We start from the raw sequence: 18,136 nt of genomic DNA on the forward strand, positions 1-18,136 counted from the left end.
TTCCACTACTCACCTTCCTTTCCTCTGAGCGGATTCCATTTACCACCAACCTCTGTTGCCTATTGGTCAACCAGTTTCCAATCCAGTTCATCACTTTAGTTCCTAAATTCAGTCTTCTGTGAGGAACTGTATCAAAGGCTTTGCTGAAATCCAAGTAGATTACATCTAGTGCACATCTTTTATCCAGTTCTTTGGTTACCTAGTCAAAGAAATCAAATTCATTTGGAAGGATTTTCTTTGGTAAAGGCATGGTGCCTCAGACTCCGCAACCCATTGCCTTCTAGAAAGTTAACTATCTTTTCCTTCAGCAGTGACTTCATGATTTTTCCTACTACCAAAGTGAGGCTTACTGGCCTGTAGTTTCCCACTACTTCCCTGTCCCTGTTTTTGTGAAGAGGGACCACATCAGCTCATCTCCAATTCTGCAGAACCTCTACCATCTCTAAAGATCTACTAAATAAATCCTTAAGAGATCCTGCCAATACATCTCTGATCTATCTCAGTATCCTGGGATATATCCCATCTTGTCCACTTTCAGATTTTCAAGTTGTTTATAAATGCTTTCATCTGTGAATGGTGCAATCCATTCTATTCCCAAATATACCCTCAGCAGCCTACTACAGTCCTTCTGCAGGATTTTCTTCCATTAACACTGAAGAGAAATAGTTGTTTAGCATGTTTGCTTTATTTTCCTCATTCTCCACATAGCCATTCTCAACATCTTTCAGTCTTACAATTCCACTTAACTTTTCTCCTTTCCCCAATGTATCTGAAAAAGGTCTTGTCACCTCTCTTTACATCTTTAGCCATTTTTCTTCCTTCTGCACGCTCACTATTCATATTTCCCTCTTTGCTACTTTGAGTTTAATCCTGTAATCTTTTCTGTGATCCTCTTGTTGTATGCTTCTGTATTTTTTGAAGGTTATCAATAGAAATCAAACAAAATAAAACATGGAAAAGAAAATAAGATGATACCTTTTTTTTTTAACAAAGCCTCTCTTGCCCTTATTTTTTCAGCCACTTGTTTGGAAAACCATATAGGCTTCCTGTTTCTCTTGTTTATCTTCCTTGTATAAAGATCTGTTGCCATGTTTATAACAGCTTTCAGCATGGACCACTGTGCTTCCATTTTTACTACTTCCAAATTTGCTACTTTGTAGCTTCATTGTGTGCTCCTAGTTCTAAAAAAACAAGAGATCTTCGTCTACCTGTTCCACTCTACTTCACTCATTATTTTGTAGACCTCTATCATATCTCCCCTCAGCCATCTTTTCTCCAAGCTGAAGAGCTTTAGCCCCTTTAGCCTTTCCTCATAGGAAGTCATCCCATCCCCTTTATCGTTTTGTCGCCCTTCTCTGTACCTTTTCTAATTCCATTATCTTTTTTGAGATGCGGTGACCAGAATTACACACAGTATTCAAGGTGCATTCAACTCCATGGAGTGATACAAAGGAATCATAATATCCTCATTTTTGTTTTCCATTCCATACCTATCATTCTGTTTTCTTTCTTAGCTGCCACTGCACACTGAGCAGAGGGTTTCAATGTATCATCAACAATGACACCTCGATCCCTTCCCTGGTTGGTGACTCCTAATGTGGAACCTTGCTTCACGTAACTATAGTTTGGGTTCCTGTTTCCCACATGCATCACTTTGTACTTGTTCACATTAAACATCATCTTCCATTTGGATACCCAGTCTCCCAGTCTGATAAGGAATTGCCCTGATATTATTTTTCATATACATTGCCACTCCACCTCTTTGGCCCTTCCCATCTTTCCTAAAAAGATTATAGCCTGGTATGGTCACACCCATTCATGGGAATCATTGAACCATGTCTCTGTAATAGCGACAATATCCAAGTCTTCTTCGTACATCAGAGCTCGGAAATCTTGAACCTTTTTACTTAGACTATGAGCATTTGTTCTCATTGCTTTCAATGTGTTATTAATTACATTTAGATTGTTTTCTGTGTTATTATTATCTCCACTGCCATCGTGGTTTTCCTGGGGTGAGTTTCTGAATTCCCTTGCTTCTTTTTGTCACCCCCCGATCTCTAATTTAAATGTCTAGAAACATACAAACTGATTTTCTCCCCAAGGATCCTTTTTCATATCACAGAAAGATGTAGCCCATCCTAACAGTATAGCCTGTTATTTTCCCACATACTGCCCCATCCTCCTTTGTGTTACGATTCTGGGTGTCTGTCCCAATATGAGCCCTTGGGCTGTCATTGACTTCAAACCTTGGAGGTAGGGGAACTCCAAGGATGACAAACAAATTCATCTCCAGACCAGATTGGATAACGGATATCCGGCAGATGAACCACAGAGATAAAGGCTGGAAATCAGGAGACTGGAAATTTGGAACAGATCTATAGACTGGAATTCTGGAGAAGCCGAAGACTGGAACTCAGGAACAGAGCTGTGGACTGGAACTCAGGAACAGAGCTGTGCACTGGAATTCAGGAACAGAACTATGGACTGAAACTCAGGAACACCTACAGACTGGAACTCAGGAACAGAGCTGCAGAAGAGCAAATTTTGTGAAGGCAATGCCTGATTGTACCATGGTTCCTTATAAGGACCCTCACTGATGATGTCATGGTCTCTGGTGCCTGGGAATGAAGCTTGGACCACACTGAAGGAAGCAGCAGGGCATCAGGGCTAGACTGCTGAAACACCAGAGTGAGGTTTGAATAGTCCCTGGAATGAGGCTAGAATCCTGTGGCATCAGAGTGAGGCTTGGAACACAGGGAAGCTGGCAGCAGAGGCATCAGTGCAGGGAGGAGGAAATTTGGGGAAACTGTAGAGCCTGATCACCGGAAGGAAAGATGAGTCTGGATGCGGGTGCATGGCCACGGCCATGCCACTATATATCTAAAACTTCTTCTTTACAACAAGCTTCAAGCAACTTATTGAATTTCCTCTCCCTTCCCATATGTAGGGATAATTTCAGAACAAGCTGCAGTCTGAACCAAGTCCCTCCCCAAGCCTCTGGAGTGCTCTCTGTGCTCCAAACTTGCAATTGATGGTGAGATCATTTGTCCCCAGGTGGATTACAATATCAGTATTATCAGGGCATAATTTGTAGACAAAAAGGAAGTGGAACTAGGGGTGGGGTCATGACCAGAAGTGAGTGAGGCCACAGCCAGATGTGAACTTACCCCTATATACAAACTATTTCATTTGTCGATTAAAAGGAAGCTGGTATGGGGGGGGGAAGTGACGTCATCCCTTGAAATGGCTGCCTGAGCCACGAGCTCCGATCAGCCTCACGCTATCAGGACACCCACGGAGACACGAGCGCATAAAAATAATAAGCAATTGCATGGAAACAGCACCGGAAGCCAAGGGTAAGCGATCCATGTCAAAATCAAAAACGAACCCGATCGACTTACAAGCTTTCGCGTACACGGGCCCAGCGGCGAACATGAGCGCGCCATCCCCCGAGCAAGCACCGATCAGCTCTCGAGAAGGTAGTCCCCCGCTGCTCTCCCCGCCACTTTTTATAACGGGAGAGGGACACAACCCAGAAGAAACTCATATGCACGAGATCCGCGGGTGGCTACAAGAAATAAAAACTGAAATTATCGCCGCAGTGCGAGCAGACCTCGTGGCACTGGGAGCAGAGCTCCGAGGGGAAATAGGCGCGCTGGGCATCAGAGTCGCAGAGACAGAAGATCGCATCGACGAACAAACAGAATTAATACAGGCAATAGATTCCCAGATGAGGGAGGCTAAACTGGAAACAATGCAAATATGGGACAAAGTAGAAGACCTCGAGAACCGGAGTCGACGCTGCAATGTGAGGTTCCGCGGCCTTCCAGATACGCCATTGTACAATGATTGTGAAACAACAGTACAGAGCATTGCAAGCGCCCTACTGAAAGAAGTTCAGATATCTAAAGAACCAGCAACAATCCAACTTGTACGGGCACATAGAGCCCTAGGAAACACCATAAATAATCGTCCAAAAGATATAATCGCCTGCTTTAATGACTTTAAACTAAAGGAACAAATTATGAGAGCCTCACGATCAACACCTGGATTCCAATGGGACACCTACCATATAGAATGCTACCAGGACCTAGCCGCAGCCACATTGAAAAGAAGAGCAGAGCTCAAACCTTTCACTAAATTTCTGACTGACAAGGGCATCAAATATCGATGGGGCCACCCGTTCGTGCTACGATTCTACAAAGAAGGGAAACAATACCAAGTACGAAATATAGAGGATGTGGCGGAAATATTCCCAGAAGAAGGACCACAAGGAGAAACTACTGCATCAAAGAAACATCTACCCACGACCGGTGATAAACCACGTTGGCAGAGAGTCGTCGCGGGAAAAGGCAGACTACAACGCCAACAATCAGACAAGCAATTAACAAAAATGGACGCCAGAGTAAAGAAATAAACAAAGCCTATACCCTTGGCATCGGAACCCAGATGCAAGCCGCAACTTGGTGACTATGTAATTGAACTGTGTTGAGTTGCTGTTGTTAAGAATGCACTACTTAGTGCGGAAAGGAGATATAGCTAGGATATGCAATTAGCAATGTATAAGTTAATGTTGTGGGGCCCAGGTATTCAAAGTTGATAATTAGAGGGGTGGGTCATTATCCTTCTAGACACCCTTATGTTTATGACACGAGGATGTCTTCAAGAAGGGAGGGAGGGTAAGGGGGTTACTGGTGGGAAAAAACTGACAATATTTAAACACCACATGAAGGGGAGGGAAAAAAAAAAAACATATCAAGAGGGGATAATCTGGAAGACAATGCAGGGATCAAAGTTAAGGGGGACACTCTCACAAATTAGATGAGTGTGGTTAAATGTATGACCCTAAATGTAAAGGGCCTTAATTCCCCAGGTAAACGCCAACTCATGTTTAAAGAAGTACAACGCCTAAAAGCAGACATAACATTCATTCAAGAGACCCATTTGTTACAGTCAGCTGAGCGGTTCTGTCAAAATACAAGACAGCAACAGGTATTTTGTGCATCCAACCTACTAGAAAAGAAAAAGAATGGGGTCATGATCATGTTATCCCAAAAATATTCATGGCGGGTCCATAGAGTGATCAGGGACAAAAAGGGTAGATATCTGTTAATGATAGTACAAGTGGAGGGGGAAACACTCACGCTCCTAAACATATATGCACCTAATGATCAGCAGGGTGCATTCTATCTGGAACTGTCAGCGCTCCTCCCCCAGCACATAATAGGTACCCTATTAATAGGTGGGGACTTCAACCTGACGCTACACCCAACTCTAGATAACACCACACAAGGGGTTAGCTACTCGCACTCTGCTCGGTCCCAGCTCCACAAATTCATGAGGCAATGGCATCTAGTGGACATCTGGCGACATAGAAACCCCCAAACGAGAGGATACACATTCTATTCGGCAGTTCACAACTCATACTCTCGCATAGATTTCTGGATGGGCCCACCAACCCTAATGACTGATATCATAGATATTCAGATACACCCGAGAACATGGTCGGACCACACACCAATAGTGCTAGAGGTGAAGCTGAGGGTTTCAAGCCCGGAGGCGCCGCAGTGGCGATTCAATGACAAATTACTAGCAGATTCGGCCGTCGCTGCCAGCCTAGAAATGGCCATTAAAGATTACATCACTCTTAATGATAATGGAGAGGTGACATCAGGAATATTATGGGAGGGCTGCAAGGCAGTGATAAGGGGAAGAATAATAGCTCTACAGATACATCTTGCACGCCAAGCACGAGTAAGGACCCAACAAATACACACAGAGCTGACAGCCCTCAGTGCACAAGAAACCCGCCAGAGAGATAAGGAGAAAATACAACACCGCATACATGCATTGAGGATGGAACTCAGGGAAATCCAGATGGCAGAGATAGCAGAACAACTCCAACGGGTGAGGCAGGCATACTATGAATATGGGAACAAGTCCTCTCGGCTAATGGCATTTAAGTTGAAAAAATGGTCTTCCAACACTCATATCACGGCCATTCATGACAAAGCGGGGAAAATATGCACCACACGAGAAGATATTCGGACAGCCTTCACTAATTTCTACACAACACTCTATCAAGCCGAGGAAAACTCGGATCCGCAGGAATCCGAGAGATACCTAGCGCAAGCCAAGCTTACACAATTAACACCACTAGAGGAGGAGATGCTCTCAGCCCCCATTACACATGACGAAGTGACATGGGCAATTAAAGATCTACCTAATGGGAAAGCACCGGGGCCAGACGGGTTCACAAACAAATTCTACAAACGATATAGCAAACTGCTGATCCCCCTGCTAGTTCGGGCATTTAACGAGTTGGAACTCCAGGGGGAACTATCTCACTCTTGGAGATTGGCGGATCTAGTGGTCCTCCACAAACCAGGGAAAGATCCACAATTTTGCGGTTCTTACCGCCCAATCTCCCTTCTAGGTACTGACTATAAAATCTTCACCAAAATACTAGCCAAGAGATTACAAAAGCTAATGCCGAAGCTGGTACGGGAGGATCAGGCGGGATTTATCACAGGCAGACAAGCAACTGATAACATTAGGAGGGCACTCCACTTGATCCACGAGGCACGAAATACCCGACAACCTATGTTACTTCTCTCGCTGGATGCCGAAAAGGCGTTTGATCGGGTTAGCTGGGGTTTCATGTTTAAGGTTTTAAAACATATGGGATTTACAGGTCGTTTTATAACATGGCTTCAACTGATTTACACCAGGCCAATGGCTGCCTTGAGGATCAACGGGAAAAGTTCAGACCCGATAACATTAGAACGCGGGACACGCCAGGGCTGTGCCTTATCACCACTATTGTTCGCTTTGACAATGGAGCCACTAGCCCAACATATCCGACAGGACCCATATATACATGGCATCACGGTGGGGGATACGACACATAAAATCATGTTGTTCGCCGACGATATTCTACTAACCCTAGTGGACCCGAGCGACTCCATGCCCCAGATAATGCAGGAACTACACCAATATGGCAAATGCTCTGGGTTTCGAGTGAATATGGACAAATCAGAAGCCTTAGGGCTGGGATTAACATTGAGAGAGGAAGCTTCAATACGACAACAATTCCCGATTAAATGGGTCACGAGATCACTTAAATATTTAGGAGTACACTTAACACCCAAATTGACAGATCTATATCAAGCCAATTTTCCAAAGAAGATTAGGGAACTATTTGAAGATCTAGACAGATGGGAGGGCCTAGAACTATCTTGGCTGGGGCGAGTGGCAGCGATAAAAATGATGATCCTACCCAAATTGCTATATTTATTTCTTGCACTGCCCCTACCGATGCCGAGGGGGTTCTTTAGACAACTCAAACGGAAGGTTTTCGCATATATTTGGCAACATAAACCGCCCAGAGTGAAGGCAGCTGTACTATATCAGCCCAAGAAATTGGGAGGTATGGGAGTGCCAAATTTCATGCTATACCATCAGGCGGCACAGCTGCGGGTGCTGGCGGGATGGAGTGCTGGCAGTACAAAAGCATGGTTCCAGATGGAGCAACAATGGATGGGACTAAACAATCTGGGCTCTTTACTGTGGATACCAAAGGGCCAATTACGGGCATATATTAAGAGAGCCCCCCCAGCGGTGCAATATCCATTGCAGACCTGGTTGGCCATAAGGGGGAAGTATCTTCCTAATCGCTGTTGTTTCCACCAAATGGCAATAAAAACGGCCCCAGGGTGTCCACTGGGAATGGATAATTTAATATACAGACAATGGGAGAAGAGAGGTTTGAACACACTGGGCCAGCTATGGGATGAGGGTCAGGTATTCTCATTCGTAGAACTACAGGAAGATTATGGGCTACCACCCTCACATCTGTTCCATTACACTCGCATTAGAGACTATATAAATAAGAGAGCCAAAACAGAATTACTCATAGAAGAAACGACCCTAGAAAGAGCAATGAGAGTGGGAAGTCACAGGGGGTGTATCTCTCGCATATATGCCACACTGCTTAATGACAAGGGACCCATACTATATTACATACAACGATGGGAACGAAACTTGCAGATTACCATAGACTACACACAGTGGGAAAAAGCATTGAATCACTTGTTGCGGGTTTCCATATCTAGCTCAATGATTGAAAATAGTTATAAGATACTATATCAGTGGTACTACACGCCACAGAGACTGGTAAAAATGTATGGACAGGGGTCTGCACAGTGTTGGAGAAATTGCTCAATGGTGGGAGATATGCTACACATCTGGTGGTCCTGTCCTAAGATTCAAGCATACTGGATAGAACTATTGGACATATTTGCTATAGTGACCGGGGTAAGATACCCTACTAAACCGGAGATTTGTCTGCTACACATCAGACCCCCGGGAGTACGGCTGGCGGTGCACAGGCTCACAACAATTTGGATGGTAGCGGGAAAAATCACACTGGCATCAGCATGGAAAAGCCAGCTGGCTCCACCAGTGATAAAGGTGATACACAAGATGGACTACCTCTACCAAATGTCCAAAATGACAGCTATACGATTGGGACATGTAACAAAATTTAACTTACAGTGGGAACAATATCGAGTCTGGCGATCACAAAATGGGATAGACTTGGATGCACCTAAACTGATTATACCAAGACTGTGACTGCTATAACACAGTCCTCATATGATGATATTCCACTGGTAACATGGGGGGAGGGGGGTTTAGGGGACGGGACAAGGGGGGGAGGACCAGGGATATACCGCTACTTGTTTTTGAAGTTCAAACATTCTGTATATGATACATGACTGTTATAAAGAGGTTGTCAATATGTAATTGTTTAAAAACCTTAATAAATAAATATTGAAAAAAAAAAAAAAAGGAAGCTGGTATGTATGGATTATAAGGAAGCTGGTATGTACCAGCTACTCTGCAATTTCTGGGCAGAGTAGCTGGATTGGGGCAGAGCGATGCTTAAATTTCCAAAGACCTTTAGTCAATAGCTGATCTATTGAGTTAAATGTAAACATTCTCTGTATCCACAAAACTCCAACCTCTTACCAACAACAGGTAGGACATTCCTCCTTGGAAGTCACTAAACAAAAATATTCTGATTCTCATGTCATCTGACAGGTAGGCAGTGGCGTTCCTAGCCTGCATGGCACCCGGGGCGGATTGCCGATGCCCTCCCCCCGGGTGCAGTGCCCCCCCCCCCGGCGAAATGACACCTCCCCCCCTTGGCGAAATGACACCCCCCCGGGTGCACGCCGCTGGGGGGAGTGCCGCTGCGCGTGCCTGTCGGCTCCGAAAAGTTTGCTGACTTCGCTCGTTCGCTGCAGCTCCCTCTGCCCCGGAACAGGAAGTAACCTGTTCCGGGGCAGAGGGAGCTGCAGCGAACAAGCGACGATAGCCAACTCAGAGCCAGGCAGGTGCCGCGGCACCCCCCAGCGGCGTGCACCCGGGGCGGACCACCCCCACCGCCCCCCCCCCCCTTGGTACGCCACTGCAGGTAGGACATTCCTCCTTGGAAGTCACTAAACAAAAGATATTCTGATTCTCATGTCATCTGAGCAACATAAAGCTCTACTACCAGGCACACTTCCAGCTTATTTTTGAAAGAGAAAGACGCCCATATTTCGACCCAAATTGGGAGATGGGCATCTTTCTCCCGTGGGCGCCCAATTCGGTATAATCGAAAAACAATTTTAGGCGTCTTCAACTGCAATCTGTCGTGGAAACGGCCAAAGTTGACGGGGGTGTGTCGGAGGCGTAGTGAAGGCGGGACTGGGGCGTGTTTATCGGCCGAGGAGAGATGGGCGTCCTCAGCCGTTAATCGAAAAAAGAAAGGCATTTTTAGAGCGAATTTGGGTCACTTTTTTTGGACCTTTTTTCCCACGAACAAGTCCCAAAAAAGTGCCCTAAATGACCAGATGACCACCGGAGGGAATCGGGGATGACCACCCCTGACTCCCCTAGTGGTCATTAACCCCCTCCCACCCAAAAAAACAACGTTAAAAACCATTTTTTTCCAAAAAGGCCAAGGCGATTCAAGATGGCAGCGTAACAGGTTGCGTGGAGAAGCGTCTCCGAGGATCGAACTGGGGAAATAATTCCTGCTGATATAATGCCCCATACCAAACAGAAGGGATCGACGCAGTTAGTTCCCTCACCTACCTCGACTCCCTCCTCGACCCAGATCGGACTTGACTGCTTTTTCGTACCGGTTTCCCAACCAAATAGAGATGAGGATCCCATAGCGGGGCTCCTGGGGAAGCGGAGGCCCTGCTGGGAGAGGAAACATCTCTCTCTCCACCTTTGATTACAAGACCTCCCTGCCCAGCGTCGACGACGGATCCCGATGTGATGCACCGCCCTACCGGAAGCGTTGCGGGTGGAACACACAGTGAGGGTCGGGAAACGCTAAGGAAGACGCTGAGTCTATAGGCAGGAGCCTCGGTGAGAATGAAGGAGGTAAATCTTGAAATGATTTGGGCAAAGTTGAATGAGATGGATGTGACTTTACAGCAAACTTCGGGTGAAGTCAGTAACTTTAATAATAAATTTCAAGAGCTAAATTCAAAGGTAGACCGGATAAAAGAAGAAATAGCTGGGAAAGTAGTTAATATTCAAAAGAATGTAGACTCGCTCCAAGAATTTAAAATAAATGTGGTGAAAGATAATCTTGATATTCGGAGAAGAATGGAATATATTGAAAACTTTAATAGAATATTAAACCTACGTCTATTGAACTTTCCCAAACTCCTAGGGATTACTCCGCTAGATTTATTTAAAAGATACTTGACTGAAGTATTGAAAATGCCTTTGGAAGCAATTCCACCAGTTAACAAATTATACTATATTTCTACTCCTAAAGGAGAGATTGGGAAAAATCAAGAAATTCATCATGCTAATTTGGATCTTGCTAATATTTCAGTTATACTTGAGCTATCGCTGGATGACTCAACAGAACGGTCCACTTTGATTGTGTCTTTAATATTTGAACAGGATTTAAACAACATAATGAAGCTTTATTTTAAGAACTTAAGAACCTGTTTTGGTGGTATTAAAGTGCAGATTTTTCCTGATGTTACAAAATCAACTGAACAGAGAAGGAAAGCCTTCTTGGCATTAAAATCAAGAACTGCTGAGATTGGAGGGATGTTTTTCCTTGCCTATCCGTGTAAATGCCTTATTAGATTGGGTCAGGTTAAATACACCTTTTATTCACCTGATAGCCTAAAGTCTTTTCTGGATTCTAAACAGCTGTAATAATGTAAATTATGGGAATATTACGCCACTTGTTATTTTTTGGCGAATTATTGTATATATTCTTCTCTTACTCTTTTCGCCTCCTCAACTTATGGGGTCTAAGGAAGCAAATAATTTTATGTTGCAATGTATTTGGACTATATTGAGAAGTATTTAGTACTTCTATGAGTTATTTCCTTTAAAATATATGGTTAATTTCTATGTAATGTATTATGGCTGTATTTTATTAACAAGTGTATTCTTGTTAAAAGTTAAAATCATTAAACAAATTGAAACACACACAAAAAAACATTTTTTCCAGCCTGTATGCCAGCCTCAAATGTCATACTCAGCTCCATCACAGCAGTATGCAGGTCCCTGGAGCAGTTGTTAGTGGGTGCAGTGGACTTCAGCCAGGTGGACCCAGGCCCACCCCCCCTACCTGTTACACTTGTGGTGGTAAATGGGAGCCCTCCAAACTGCCCCCAAAACCCACTGTACCCACATCTAGTTGCCCCCCTTCAGCCATAAGTGCTATGGTAATGGTGTAGATTCTATATATTAGACCTCTTTTATCAAGCTGCACTAGCGGAACCTGGTGTGGTAATGCCCACAAAGCCCATTCACTTTGAATGGGCTCCGTCTGCACTGCCGCATGGGAACTGCTAGTGTGGCTTGATAAAAGAGGCACGTGTTGACTAAAGTTACGTGTGCAAATCAGTGTGCATAGCCAATTTGCCCATACAATTCAATTATTTAACAAGCTAATCAACACCGATAATTGACCATTAACAAGCAACACTAATTAACACTAATTAGAATTTACGCACACAACTAAGTGTATTCTGTAAAGTGGTGCACATAAATAATAATGTGTGGATCACAAAAGGGGATGTGGCTATGGAAGGGGCATGGGAAGGTCATGGGCAATCCTAAAATGTACGCAAATTTGCCCAATTCATGCCTAAATAAAACATGGACATTTACACTAGGTTTTAATTGGCATAAATGGCTGCACCTAAATTTTAGTCACGGGACAGCCACTACACGTATTCTATAAACCGCGCCTAACTTTAGATGATGTTTATAAAATAGTACTAAGCGTGTTTTTTCAGCGCTGGTTTTTTTTAATGCCAAATATAGAATCTGGCCCTATCTGTGAAGATTATACATTTTTATTTATTTAGTTTTTGCTCACACCTTTTTCAGTAGTAGCTCAAGGTGAGTTACATTCAGGTACACTGGGTATTTGACTCAAACTGTCGGAAAACAAGGTATAACATCGGACCAACTGAACCAAATATATAACTTATACAAATAGCACCAATATTTGGGGTCTTATAAATATAAAGGGCAACTCTATAACAGGGCATTTACATTTAGTGCATGTTACATGCATAAATGTATAGAATACTAACACTGATGTGTGCATGTGCACACATGTGCACATAATTGTCCATATTCTACCTAAGCATTAGTATACCTAACTTACATATCATATAATGCAGGGGGAGTGTGCACAGGGGTGGAACATGGGTGGGTCCAAACTATGTCTGTAACTTACAGGGAAAGCTTTGCATTTTGGCACCCATACTTAATGCTAATTCTGTGGTCTTTTGTAAATGTTAGGCTTGGAGATATTAGGTTACACTAGTATTCTGTAACAGAACCTAAGCGCTCAGGTTCCATTATAGGATAGGATCCCACTGCGCAGTCTGTGGGCCAGTGGCGTAGCCACAGGTGGGCCAGGGCCCACCCACTTTGGAGTCAGGCCCACCCAGAATTGTGACACTCTTGCTATGGCTGGTGGGTATTCCCAAACCTTGCCAGCTGAAGATTTTCTGTCCTTGGGCAGCCAGTGCTCTTCCAAATGTCAGCCAGCAGCACTTGCCTTGAGCTGACACTAAGACCGGCCTTTCTGTACATGCTCAGTTTTCACACATGCAAAAGCAATGAGCATGCATAGCCTGCTGGCAGCAGAATCAGTTTGAGGCAAGTGCTGCCGGCTGCCATTTGGAAGAGTGCTGGCTGCTCAAGTAGTAGTAGGAAATCTTCAGCTGGCAGAGTTTAGGGACCCCACCAGCTCAAGTATTTAATATTTGGGGTTTGTGGGCAGGGAGGGGTGGAGAGAAGAGCAAACTGGAGGGGCTCGGGGGGGGGGGGGGGGGAATTCCATGCCCACCCACCTTGGGCTCAGGCCCACCCAAAATTGGCTATCTGGCTAAGCCCCTGCTGTGGGCGCTTAATTGGAGGTGCCCATTACAGAATTGTCCCCATTGTTTATATGTAGATGTTCAGATATTCTATATATTTATATATGTATATTTAAATGTATAATTTATACTTACATGTTTGGTGGCAATAGCTATATGTCTGGTGCCACTTAATATCTAGATTAAAAGTTTACAATTATTCCCAAGATGTTTTGCCAAGAATTGACCTGAAGAATAGAGGGAGGGCCAATCAAGTGGCAGTAACTAGATTCTCCTGTCTTGACTGCCGACATGGTAATAAGGTCAATCACTTTTTAAAATATGATCAGCTATGGGGCTAATAAGTCTCTGAGTTCAAAGTGAGCAAACTGTACATAACTATTCCTGCACTGTTATCACATGTGAGGAATTTACTGGATACATTTTGTATGTGTGTATGGCCAGGGGAGATATGATCTGGATCTAATTGATCTAGACAGGTTAAGCCAGCCCTGGTTTGACCCCAGTATATTTTTACAAAAAAAAAATAGGTCAACAGTTCTGTAACTTAGGCAACAACATTTACACATGCTTTACATGCACACTTACAAACATATATGCTTGCACGATTCTCTACCAGTGTTCATAATTTGTATAGTTCAAGTACAAGGGGGACATAGATGGGGGAGAAACATGGGAGGATTCTACCATGAATGTAACTTACAGAGTACTGTAAGTTACATGTGTTCCTGCCAGGGGCATAGCTATGTGGGGCCACGGGGGCCTGGGCCCCCATAGATTTGGCCCTGGACCCCCTGCCGATGACCCTCTGGACCCCCCTCCCGGTGTCAACCCGCCGTCACCATCTGCTACCTTTGCTGGTGGTTGACCCCAGCCCCCGCCAGCTGAGGTCCTCTTCTTCGTTCATTCTGTTTCTGAGCCTGACGTCCTGCACATACAACGTGCAGGACGTCAGACTCACAGAAACAGAATGAAGCCCTGCAGATCGCAAGGCATTGTTCTGTTTCTGTGAGTCTGACGCCCTGCACGTACAAGGTGCAGGACGCCAGATTCAGAAACAGAACGAAGGAAGAAGAGGACCTCGGCTGGTGGGGGTTGGGGTCCCCTGCCAGCAAAGGTAGGCGACGGCAGGGTAGAGTTGGCGACGGGAGGGGGGGTCGAGAGGGTCGTGGCAGGGGGGTCAAAGTTTGTGGCGGCACTGGGGGGGTCGACAATGGTAGTGGGGGGGTCAGCAGTGCCGGGGGTGGATAAAATGTGCCCCCTCACCTCGGGCTCTGGACCCCCCTCCCGCCGAAGTCTGGCTAGGCCCCTGGTTCCTGTTACACATAGGCATTAGCATTTACACCAGTTCTATAGTTGGTTTAAGTGGAGGCTTCTAAGTGTTGGACACATATATATCAGGTCACACTGGCATTCTATAAAGGAGGGGTAAACAGGGGATTAGTGTAGACAACAAGACACTTTTAGAAACACAAGGGAGTCGGATGCTGTCATGCATGAGATTTATTCATGGAAAGCCATTAAACGACTCAACAACGCACTGTGTTTCTGCAGAAGTGCCTGCCTCAGAAGTCTTATTGTAAATATAAAACACAAGTACATCAAATAGCACATCAGGACATCACAGTGCGCTTTTCGGTAGTGCCAGTCATCGGCTGACTCTATATTCTCTTCGAGGTGTGTCCCAAGTATTTTTCAAGACTGCTCCATCTCAGTAACATTGTGATGTACTGACATGCTATTTGATGAATTTGTGTTTCATATTTACAATAAGACTCCTGAGGCAGGCAGTTTTACCGAAACATGGTGTGGCATTGAGCCATTTAGTGGCTTTCCATAAAAAAAATCTCATATATGACAGCCTCCAATGCACTTGTGTTTTGGAAGTGTCCTGTTGTCCACACTAGTCCCCTATTTACCCTTCTATACTCGTAGTATTCCTTGTGCCTCCATTTTGGTGACTAACTTTACATTCTATATAGGAAAGCAGGTGCCTTCCTTCCTTTATAGAATAAACTCCTAACCCGCCACCCTTGGGCACTTAAATGGAGGTGCCTCGCATTGCAGCTGATGCTATCCCCCTAATTCTGTTGACAAAAATTGCACACGTAATGTAATTAGCTATTTATTGCCAATAATTGGCTTTTTAACAAGCAATTATTGGCACTAATTAGATTTAATTGGAATTTAGGGCCTTGTTTACAAATGCACACTAGCATATTTAGCATGCGCTAACTGTGTAGACGCACATAGAAATATTATGGGCATCTACATAGTTAGGGCATGCTAATTTTTAGTGCATGCTAAAAACACTAACACACGTTTGTAAACAGGGCCTTTACCCCTGGATTCTATATAGCATGCCTAGAGATCCGTGCCAAAATTGGCGCGGATTCTATAACAATGTACGTAGTTTAACAAGCTAATGAACCCTGATAACAGCACTTAACAAGCAATAATGAGCATTAATTGGCACTGATTAGAATTTAGGCGCACAACCTGCTAAGTGTATTCTGTAACAATGTGTGCCAAACTTCTAATGTGTACAGGCAAAAAGGGGCATGTTTATGGACAAGGCAATGGGCATTTCGAGGACGCTCCAAAATTTACATGCTTAGTTATAAAATATGGCCCAGTGCGCCTAAATCTATGCGCTGGGATTTATGCCACATTTTCATTGGTGTGTAAATGGATATGTGTAGATTTAAGCTCTGAAATATCAACTAAGCGTATTCTATAACTGGCCCCTAAATCTAGGTACCGATTATAGAATACGTTTAGTCGGCACTGATTTCAGTGTGATTTCTTTTAGGCACCATATAGAGAATCTCCCCCTTAATGCATAAATTTAGGCACGGGATCTGCACCTAAATTTTACATGTAAGTAAAAAATGGGGGCTTGGAAATGGGAGGGTCATGGGCAGAACAGGGGCGTTCCTAGCATTTATGTGCTTTCTTATAGAATAAAGGGAGATATGGGCCCAATTTAGGTGCATATATATGCAACACGTTTCAGTTGGTGCAAATGGCTACGCCCAGGCATAAGTGCTATTTTATAAACTTTAAGTGTGGCTTATAGAATACCACTTTTTTGGTGCTATATGGATAATTCTCATATCCATTAATTTTGGGTGGCAGAGCCAGCCGGTGGTGGGAGGCGAGGATAGTGCTGGGCAGACTTATATGGTCTGTGCCAGAGCCAGTGGTGGGAGGCGAGGCTGGTGGTTGGGAGGCGGGGATAGTGCTGGACAGACTTATACGGTCTGTGCCCTGAAGAGGACAGGTACAAATCAAAGTAGGGTATACACAAAAAGTAGCACATAGGAGTTTGTCTTGTTGGGCAGACTGGATGGACCATGCAGGTCTTTTTCTGCCGTCATTTACTATGTTCACTTTATAGACAACTCCACTGAAAATTTTCTCTGACTGCTCTGGCATGATCCATATAATGCTGGGGCTGAGCTAGGGTGTTCTGCCTAACTATACAGATAGCTGTGGTATTCAGGCATGGTGGGGATAATTTTATAAGGATCCACCTAGTTTTAGGCAGAAAGGGCTGGATTCTATGTAAAGCATGGCAAGTAGCTTGTGTTAAATTCTGCATGTGGCCAACTTATGCGTGCTACTCAATTGAGTAATGAGCCAATTAGTCATAATAATTGACAAATAACAACCAATTATCATCACTAATTGGCAATAATTGGAATTTACATGCACTCCTTTTTAGGCATTTTCTAAAAAGAGGTTGTGTAAATTCCAACATGCATAGCTGAAAAGGGGATATGGTCATGTAGTAGGCATGTTGGGGGTGTCAATCACACTTGTGTACATTTTTATAGAATTTGGGGGAACATGTGTATATTTAGGTGCGAGCATTTATACCAGGTTTTCAGTGGCACAAATGGCTGCGCCTAAATGTACATTCATTCCTCCAGCATATGCGCTATTCTATAAACCACACCTTACTGTAGATGAGGTTTATAGAATAGTGCTATGTGCGTTATTCTGACGCGCCTACATTTAAGAAGCTTTATATAGAATCCAGCCCTAAGAACACACATCATTTAGGTTCATAAGTGGGGAGTTAGGCATGTATGTGACCCCTTTTAAAATAGCAACCAGAGTAAAAGTGCACACCTTGTTTGCATGGCACACACTTTTACTGTGGGGTGCATAGGCAGGGCAAAATTCTAAAATACTATAATTTATGTGCAATCTTGCTACCATGGCATAAGGTATGCCATTTGTTATTTTGTTGGGCAGACTGGATGGACCGTACAGGTCTTTATCTGCCATCATCTACTATGTTACTATGTAGAGGCAGGCATTTACAGAAGCCCTAGGTTTTATGTGAGTGATTTTGCCATACATTAAGGCACATTTTGGACCACTTACACAAGTACATTATAAAGAAAAGAAGGCACCTTCTTTTCTTTATCAAGTAGACACATTTTGTCTACCTTTAAAATAGGTACCCAGTTATAAAAATGACCTTCCACCTGTATACTTCAGCATTTTAATTTAGGAGAGAAAAATTATTTTCAAACTTATAGTAGGAAAGAGGAGCATGACCCTATATAGTTTGATGGATAAAAGGAAGCAACTGGTTTTATTATGCCAGCTATTTATATGTAGCAAGTTTCTTCTTTAAATCTAAACTTTTGCAATATCACTTCATTGCATTGTGGCTACCGATGCACAGACAC

At 43.9% G+C, this 18,136-nt stretch overlaps 1 protein-coding gene across 16 annotated transcripts in view; it reads left to right on the top strand.

The window, feature by feature from the left end:
• Positions 1–18,136, top strand: part of RIMS1 (regulating synaptic membrane exocytosis 1) — an 871,728-nt gene that overhangs the window by 703,889 nt on the left and 149,703 nt on the right. The window lies entirely within an intron of this gene.

This window comes from Microcaecilia unicolor, chromosome 3, assembly GCF_901765095.1.
Source record: "Microcaecilia unicolor chromosome 3, aMicUni1.1, whole genome shotgun sequence".
NCBI classification, from domain to species: Eukaryota; Metazoa; Chordata; class Amphibia; order Gymnophiona; family Siphonopidae; genus Microcaecilia; species Microcaecilia unicolor.